The 8,035-nt window shown below is 47.3% G+C and overlaps 1 long non-coding RNA gene across 1 annotated transcript; it reads left to right on the top strand.

Annotated features, from left to right (window-relative positions):
• Nucleotides 1-5,363: 5,363 nt before the first annotated feature.
• On the top strand, nucleotides 5,364-7,564 carry LOC138638227 (uncharacterized). Its single transcript, XR_011312469.1, has 3 exons — nucleotides 5,364-6,600; nucleotides 6,834-6,997; nucleotides 7,538-7,564. It is a non-coding gene; the product is annotated as an uncharacterized lncRNA (long non-coding RNA).
• Nucleotides 7,565-8,035: the final 471 nt, after the last annotated feature.

Here is an 8,035-nt window from a genome sequence, read left to right as displayed (position 1 = left end):
GGGCGCAGGATGGGAGCAGCACATGACAGAATAGGGCAGCACATGACAGAACGGGGGTGCAGGATGGAAGCAGCACATGACAGAACGGGCGCAGGATGGGAGCAGCACATGACAGAACAGGTGCACAGGATGGGAGCAGCACATGACAGAACAGGGGCGCAGGATGGGAGCAGCACATGACAGAACAAGGGAGCAGGATGGGAGCAGCACATGACAGAACGGGGGCACAGGATGGGAGCAGCACATGACAGAATGGAGGCGCAGGATGGGTGCAGAACATGTCAGAATGGAGGCGCAGGATGGGAGCAGCACATGTCAGAATGGGGGCGCAGGATGGGAGCAGCACATGTCACAATGGGGCCGCAGGATGGGAGCAGCACATGACAGAATGGGGGCGCAAGATGGGTGCAACACATGGCAGGATATGGGCGCAGGATGGGTGCAGCACATGACAGGATGGAAACGCAGGATGGAGCACATGACAGGATGGGGACTGTTATGATCAGGTGGCCTTGGAGCAGCATGAAATGACCTTCGCTGGAGCAGTGGTAACTTTACTGACCGCAAACCCTGATCCTATCACCGCAACTAGAAGTAGCCGTGGGGTGTGACTAACCAGACCTAGACACCTCGACACAGCCTAAGGACTAAATATTCCTAAAGATGGAAATAGGAAAACTCTCTTGCCTCATAGTAGATTCCCAAAGGATAGGTAGCCCCCCACAAATAATGAATGTGAGTAGAAGAGTAAAAGACACACGCAGACAGAAAACAGGGATAAGCAAAGGAGGCCACTTCTACCTAGATAGGAAAGGAAAGTACAGGATACTATGCGGTCAGCATACAAAAATACAAAATATCCACAGCAGTAAAATACAAAAACTCCACCACCTAACTAAAGATGTGGAGAGTATATCTGCGACTCCAGCGAGTCCAACTAGACTGAGAAAAACATCAGGCACAGTCTAGCAGGAACAAAAATAGAAACAAGATAAGCACAGAAAATAAACACACAGCAGTGTGTCTAAAAAATGAAGCAAACACTTATCTTAGCTGAATTGGCAGCAAGCAGGAGAGGCCAGGCAGAGGACCAACACTTCCAAAGGAACATTGACTACTGGCAAGGACTAATGAGTCCTGCACAGCTAAATACCCCAGTCAGAATTGCAATTAGCAGAAACACCTGTCCAAGACTGCTGCTCAGGAATAACTGCATTACCATCAACAACCACCGGAGGGAGCCCAAGAGCAGAATTCACAACAGTACCCTTCCCTTGAGGAAGGGTCACCGAACCCTCACCAGAGCCCCCAGGCCGGTCAGGACGAGCAAGATGAAAGGCACGAACCAAATCAGCGGCATGGACATCAGAGGCCGTAACCCAAGAATTATCCTCCTGACCATAACCCTTCCATTTGACAAGGTACTGAAGCTTCCGCCTCGAAAAACGAGAATCCAAAATCTTCTCAACCACATATTCCAACTCCCCATCGACCAACACAGGGGCCGGAGGATCAACAGAGGGAACAACGGGCTCCACATATTTCCGCAACAAAGATCTATGGAAGACATTATGGATAGCAAAAGAGGCCGGAAGCGCCAGACGAAAAGACACCGGATTAATAATCTCAGAAATCCTATAAGGACCAATAAACCGAGGCTTAAACTTAAGGTACCGTCACACTTAGCGACGCTGCAGCGATACCGACAACGATCCGGATCGCTGCAGCGTCGCTGTTTGGTCGCTGGAGAGCTGTCACACAGACCGCTCTCCAGCGACCAACGATGCTGGTAACCAGGGTAAACATCGGGTAACTAAGCGCAGGGCCGCGCTTAGTAACCCGATGTTTACCCTGGTTACCATCCTAAAAGTAAAAAAAACAAACAGTACATACTTACCTACCGCTGTCTGTCCTCCAGCGCTGTGCTCTGCACTCCTCCTGTACTGTCTGTGTGAGCACAGCGGCCGGAAAGCAGAGCGGTGATGTCACCGCTCTGCTTTCCGGCTGACCGATGCTCACAGCCAGTACAGGAGGAGTGCAGAGCACAGTGCTGGAGGACAGACAGCTGTAGGTAAGTATGTAGTGTTTGTTTTTTTTACTTTTAGGATGGTAACCAGGGTATACATCGGGTTACTAAGCGCGGCCCTGCGCTTAGTTACCCGATGTTTACCCTGGTTACCAGTGAAGACATCGCTGAATTGGTGTCATACACGCCGATTCAGCGATGTCTGCGGGGAGTCCAGCGACGAAATAAAGTTCTGGACTTTCTTCCCCGACCAGCGACAGCACAGCAGGGGCCTCATCGCTGCTGCCTGTCACACTGGACGATATCGCTAGCGAGGACGCTGCAACGTCACGGATCGCTAGCGATATCGTCTAGTGTGACGGTACCTTTAGGAGAAGAAACCTTCATAGGAACATGACGGGAAGATAACCAAACCAGATCCCCAACCCGAAGCCGGGAACCAACACACCGACGACGGTTAGCAAAGCGTTGAGCCTTCTCCTGAGACAACACCAAATTGTCCACCACCTGAGCCCAAATCTGCTGCAACCTGTCAACCACAGAATCCACACCAGGAAAGTCAGAAGACTCAACCTGCCCAGAAGAAAAACGAGGATGAAAACCAAAATTACAAAAAAAGGCGAAACCAAAGTAGCCAAACTAGCCCAATTATTATGGGCAAACTCTGCCAATGGCAAAAAAGCCACCCAATCATCCTGATCAGCAGACACAAAGTAACTCAAATAAGTCTCCAAAGTCTGATTAGTACGCTCGGTCTGGCCATTTGTCTGAGGATGAAATGCAGAAGAAAAAGACAAATCAATACCCAGCCTAGCACAAAAGGCCTGCCAAAACCTAGAAACAAACTGGGAACCTGTGTCGGACACAATATTCTCAGGAATACCATGCAAACGGACCACATGCTGAAAAAACAACGGAACCAAATCAGAAGAAGAAGGCTATTTAGGCAAAGGCACCAAATGAACCATCTTAGAGAACCGGTCACAAACAACCCAGATAACAGACATCCTCTGGGAAACAGGAAGATCGGAAATAAAATCCATAGAAATATGCGTCCAGGGCCTCTCAGGGACCGGCAATGGCAAAAGCAACCCACTAGCACGGGAGCAACAAGGCTTGGCCCACGCACAAGTCCCACAGGACTGCACAAAAGACCGCACATCACGCGATAAAGAAGGCCACCAAAATGACCTACCAACCAAGTCTCTGGTACCAAAAATGCCAGGATGACCAGCCAACACGGAACAATGAACCTCAGAAATCACTCTACTAGTCCATCTGTCAGGAACAAACAATTTCCCCACGGGGTTCCTAGGATAGTTGGCGCGTAGATTCATTGGGGTATTTTTAGTTTCTGGGACGTCTGATTTGGTTCCCTTCAGATTTGGTGCCCATATCTAATTTTGCATTTGTCTCCATTCAGGAAGGCTGAGGACGCACCCAAAAGGGTGATGATCATCCCTGGAAATTGGGATATGGATATTACAAGCTTACTGTGGGGACCAACATGGATGCAGAGGTCTTTGACACATTAGATAATGAAGTGGACCCTGGAGGGTGGATGTGCGGCATGCCATTATGACAAATGGAAGGACATCTTATGCAGAAGAGATTTTGCTCTCACAGCTACAATGCGGATTTTATGGCAAACTCCTATTATGGACCATGGGCTCGGATGCGCATTTGAGATTGGCAAGTCGGAAGGGGCTTGTGATGAAGAGTGCTTTCTCTCGTATAGATCTGGATGGTGTCGGCCTCATCGACTATGGGACTATAAGCTGGGGACCGGAAACGTCTACATAGCGGCATTGAGAGAATACTCGTACATATACTTACGGACTCAAGGGACATCAGTCTGTTTATATTTATATATGTGTGTGTTTTTTGCCTGATATTGTTATATACTGTATATGGTTGCTGTATAGGTGTTTACGTGCACTTATACCTGTGCACTTGCCAACAATAATAATATTCCTTTCTCCCTTTCAGGTTTTCTGGGTGGCTTTATATGCCCTGTCTTTTTGTGTCCTTTGGCGGTTTTGCCTTTAATCACTAGTATATGTCTATGATTGTGATATCTCCCGGCATTCTGCGGGTGGATATCTTGTGCCTCTGTGTCTTGCTGCAACATGCCCACTCTGCCCTCTTTTTACCTGTTGTGTTTTTTTTTTTTTTTTTCTTCCCCTCCCTTCCCCCCTCTCTGGCTTTTTGGTCCTTATCCCACCCCCTCTGCTCTGTGTCCCATGATGTGTCCATCTAGCCGGCCTCGCTAGCTTAGTCCGGTCCTCGGGCTTTATTCCATTTCTCTTTGCCCTGTGTCCTATGACGTGTCCATCTAGCCGGCTGGCACGGCGCGTGCGCAACGTGGTCCTATGGAATACCGCGGTTTGTGCGTGCGCATGTGACCCTTTGGACGCTCTAGGATTGCCGTTCATTATGATTGTGTTCCTGTCGTCATGGCGTCGCCGGCGTCTTCCGGCTTTTACCTCTCTCTCTCTCTCCCACACCGGTATGCAATTTACCTTATTGGATTTATTATTTAAGCACACACTGTTGCACCTTTAGTTTCACTTCCCCTGACGAAGCTGCGGAGGCAGCGATACGCGTGGGGTGCGCTCCCACCTTATCCTTCTCCTACCTCAGGGCCATTTTGGGGCTGTTATGTTCCCTGGCTCTATGTGGATTTAACCCTTGTGGTGCTCTGTGCCCTTTGACATTGCTGCATCTCCATATACCAGAATTGACGCAGGACAGGTTGTATCCACAGCTGTTATATAGCATGCTATCACATTCCAATCTCAGGACCATGTATTGCATGGATGTTTCATTTTTTGGTTATTAGCAGTGGATACTGACATATTGTGGTCGAGTCCTTTGCGGCCTGTATAGGCACATTTTTGCAGGAGAGCATATGTGACTAGGTGCATCTAGGGTAGGATATTACTGTTTTCCTATTGTATTATGGGATTGTCATTTATTATGGGATATGATGGGTATAGGGATTTGTACATTTGTTTTTAAATGTTTTTAACATGTTTTTTGAGGTGTTTAATAAAGGTGTTTTGCTTTATAGTACTACCGATTGTCTCTATATTTTGGGTTGTGCATACTATTTTTAGTCTACCCTTTCTCTTTTCGTTTGTCCTGTTCTATTTATAGACTAAGTATTGCACCCCTTGATGGTGACTGTGACATTATATATTGGTGCGCCCCTTTCTATCTTTACTCTTGTGCTAGTTGTTGCCCCGTGTCCCGGGGTGTTCTTTGGGAGCAGCACACGCATATTTTTGCGTAATTTTGTATATTATTATTATTATTATATATATAATTTTTTTTTTTTTTTTTTTTCATATTGGTTTTTGCATACTCGGGTTTAGGGTGATGGACTGGGAGGCTAGGGAGGCGGCCTGGCTAGCCAAACCATCCAATGTGTTTGATCTTTCTGGATCGGTTGCTGTTGAGTCAGAATCAGGTTTTTCCAATGTGTGCTCAGAATTGATGAGGGCACATAAGACAGGGATTAGACTCTGGTGGAACATGAGGAGTCTAGAAGAGTATTTGAAATTAGGTTTGATACCTCGTGGTTTGAGGGTCTCCATATTTCCAGCTTGGGAACCCTCAGGATCATTTAAACAGATTTGGGAACAGGGTCTTACACGCTGTTCAAATATACTTATCAACCTATTATTGGAGCATGACAGAGACCTGTTTACGGCGACCAAGACCTCCATTAAAGAATTGGAAACCAAATTGAACACATTTGAAGGGACACAGGTGCATACCTTCAAGACCACACTTAAAGAGACCTTGGACAAATATGAGGTAGAGGTGACGAGCAGGAAGCGTAAAAAACTTCTTAGGGACAGGACTGATTTTGAGCAAAATGCAGTGTATAGATGGACGCACAGGGGTAACCCACGCCGTACTAGAACCTATGGCCATGGTTCCGTGACAGCAACTACAATATCCACCTCTCTACCTCGTGGTGAAGAAAGCTCTAGTGATGATTTTTTATCTTCCACCGGAAGCGAGGTAGACCACGGACCAGGCGTGGGAGGAGACGGAGGGGGAACAAGAAAACGCATAACGCGCCACAGGGACCACAATCCGACTTACCCCCACAAATACTCAACCAGACGGAAATAAATCAAGCCTCCTCCCCCCCTGATACGGAACAGACCTCTGGAGCCTCTACATCCACCCTCCAGGTAATAAATCTTTCTAAATATGAACTTACTGCGGTGGAACTTGCCGTCCTGAAGAGGGGTTTAACTTTTGCTCCCACACATACGGCCGACAAATTTACTTTAGTTAAGGACCTCTATTTGTTTTGTAGGAACCTCACATTTCAGGTTATCTACAAAAAACCGGATATTCTACAATCAATACCTGAGGATGAGCGCCAAGCCTTTCAAGATCTACTAGCCCTACTGGAGGAGAACGAATCAGGGTGTACCAGAAGAAAGTTCCCTGGCAGAAATAGATCCCTTAAAACGCCTTCCTTTTCCTTGGTACCCGCAATCAAGATATTCTTTGAGCTGGTGAAACGAGACATTCTGGCAATGCCAACACAGGTGGGTAGATCCTCTAACCTTAATCTTGCCGAAAAACGGGCCTTGCGGGACTTACAAAGCAACAAGGAATTTGTGATTAAAGAGGCGGATAAGGGGGGCAATGTGGTGCTGTGGTCAATTGAAGCATATTTAGAGGAGGCCAATAGACAGCTCACTAACCCCAGATGCTATCAAAAATTACCTTCAGATCCCACGGCAGTGTTTGCGTCTAAATTTGACTCTTTACTCTGCAGGACGCTAAGTTTCGGCATTATCTCGCCCCAAGAGAAAAAATATTTATGGGTGGAACATCCGGTCACGGCAACATTTTATATGTTGCCGAAGATACATAAAGACGAGAAGAAACCACCAGGAAGGCCGATTGTTTCTAGCATTGGGAGTATCTGCGAGCGGGCAAGTGAGTATTTGGACTTCTTCTTCCAGCCAATAGTCACGGCCTTGCCCTCCTTTATAAGGGATTCTGCCCATTTTATTGAGGTCTGTGGACGGATAGAACTGCCGGGAGAATTCTACCTGGTAACTTGTGATGTGGAGTCTTTGTACTCCAACATCAAGCATAGTGATGGCCTGCATGCGGTTACTTTTTGCCTAGACAAACTGTCACACTCAGATCGGGGGCATGATTCTTTTCTGTTGGATCTGCTGAAATTTGTTCTTCATCACAACTATTTTTTGTTTGACAGAACATTTTATTTACAGACAGCTGGAGTGGCAATGGGGGCGAAATGTGCACCAACCTACGCAAACATCTTCTTAGGTTGGTGGGAGGAGGTGTTTGTGTACCCATCCCTGGCATATCAACATCATGTCCGGAATTGGCATCGCTATATCGATGACTTATTCTTTATTTGGTCGGGCAGCAGGGAGGGTTGTACTGATTTCATCCACAGCCTTCCAACCCCCATAATATCTTTTTAACCCACTCTATTTCCAACAGTTCGACTAGCTTTCTGGATCTGAGAATTCTCGTACAAGGGAACAAGCTGGTCACGGACCTTTTCCGGAAGCCCACTGCTACTAACGCTCTTTTGGAGTTCAACAGTTTTCACCCTTGGCACACGAAGGTGGGCGTCCCGACGGGACAATTTTTACGCATTAGACGTAATTGCACTCGGGATCAAGACTTTCTGATGCAAGCTCGGGATCTGACGGACCGCTTCAGACAGAGGAGTTATCCCAAACGAGTGGTTGCCACGGCTTTCCAGCGAGCAAGACAACATGATCAGGCCTCACTTTTGATTCCTGTGGGTCGTTCCCGAGAATCGCAGACGAGGTTCATCACGGACTATAATGACAGCTGGGGGCAGGTAAGACACATCCTCACTAGACATTGGCCGATCTTGCAAACAGATATGCAAACCACACAAGTCATCAGCAATAGGCCGTTATTGACATCTAGAAGAGCCCCGAATCTGAGGCAGTTGTTGACCAGGAG

Source organism: Ranitomeya imitator, chromosome 5 (genome assembly GCF_032444005.1).
Source record: "Ranitomeya imitator isolate aRanImi1 chromosome 5, aRanImi1.pri, whole genome shotgun sequence".
NCBI lineage: Eukaryota > Metazoa > Chordata > Amphibia > Anura > Dendrobatidae > Ranitomeya > Ranitomeya imitator.
The sequence above is the reverse complement of the archived record's forward strand: the minus strand, read 5'-3'. Positions and strand labels throughout refer to the sequence as shown.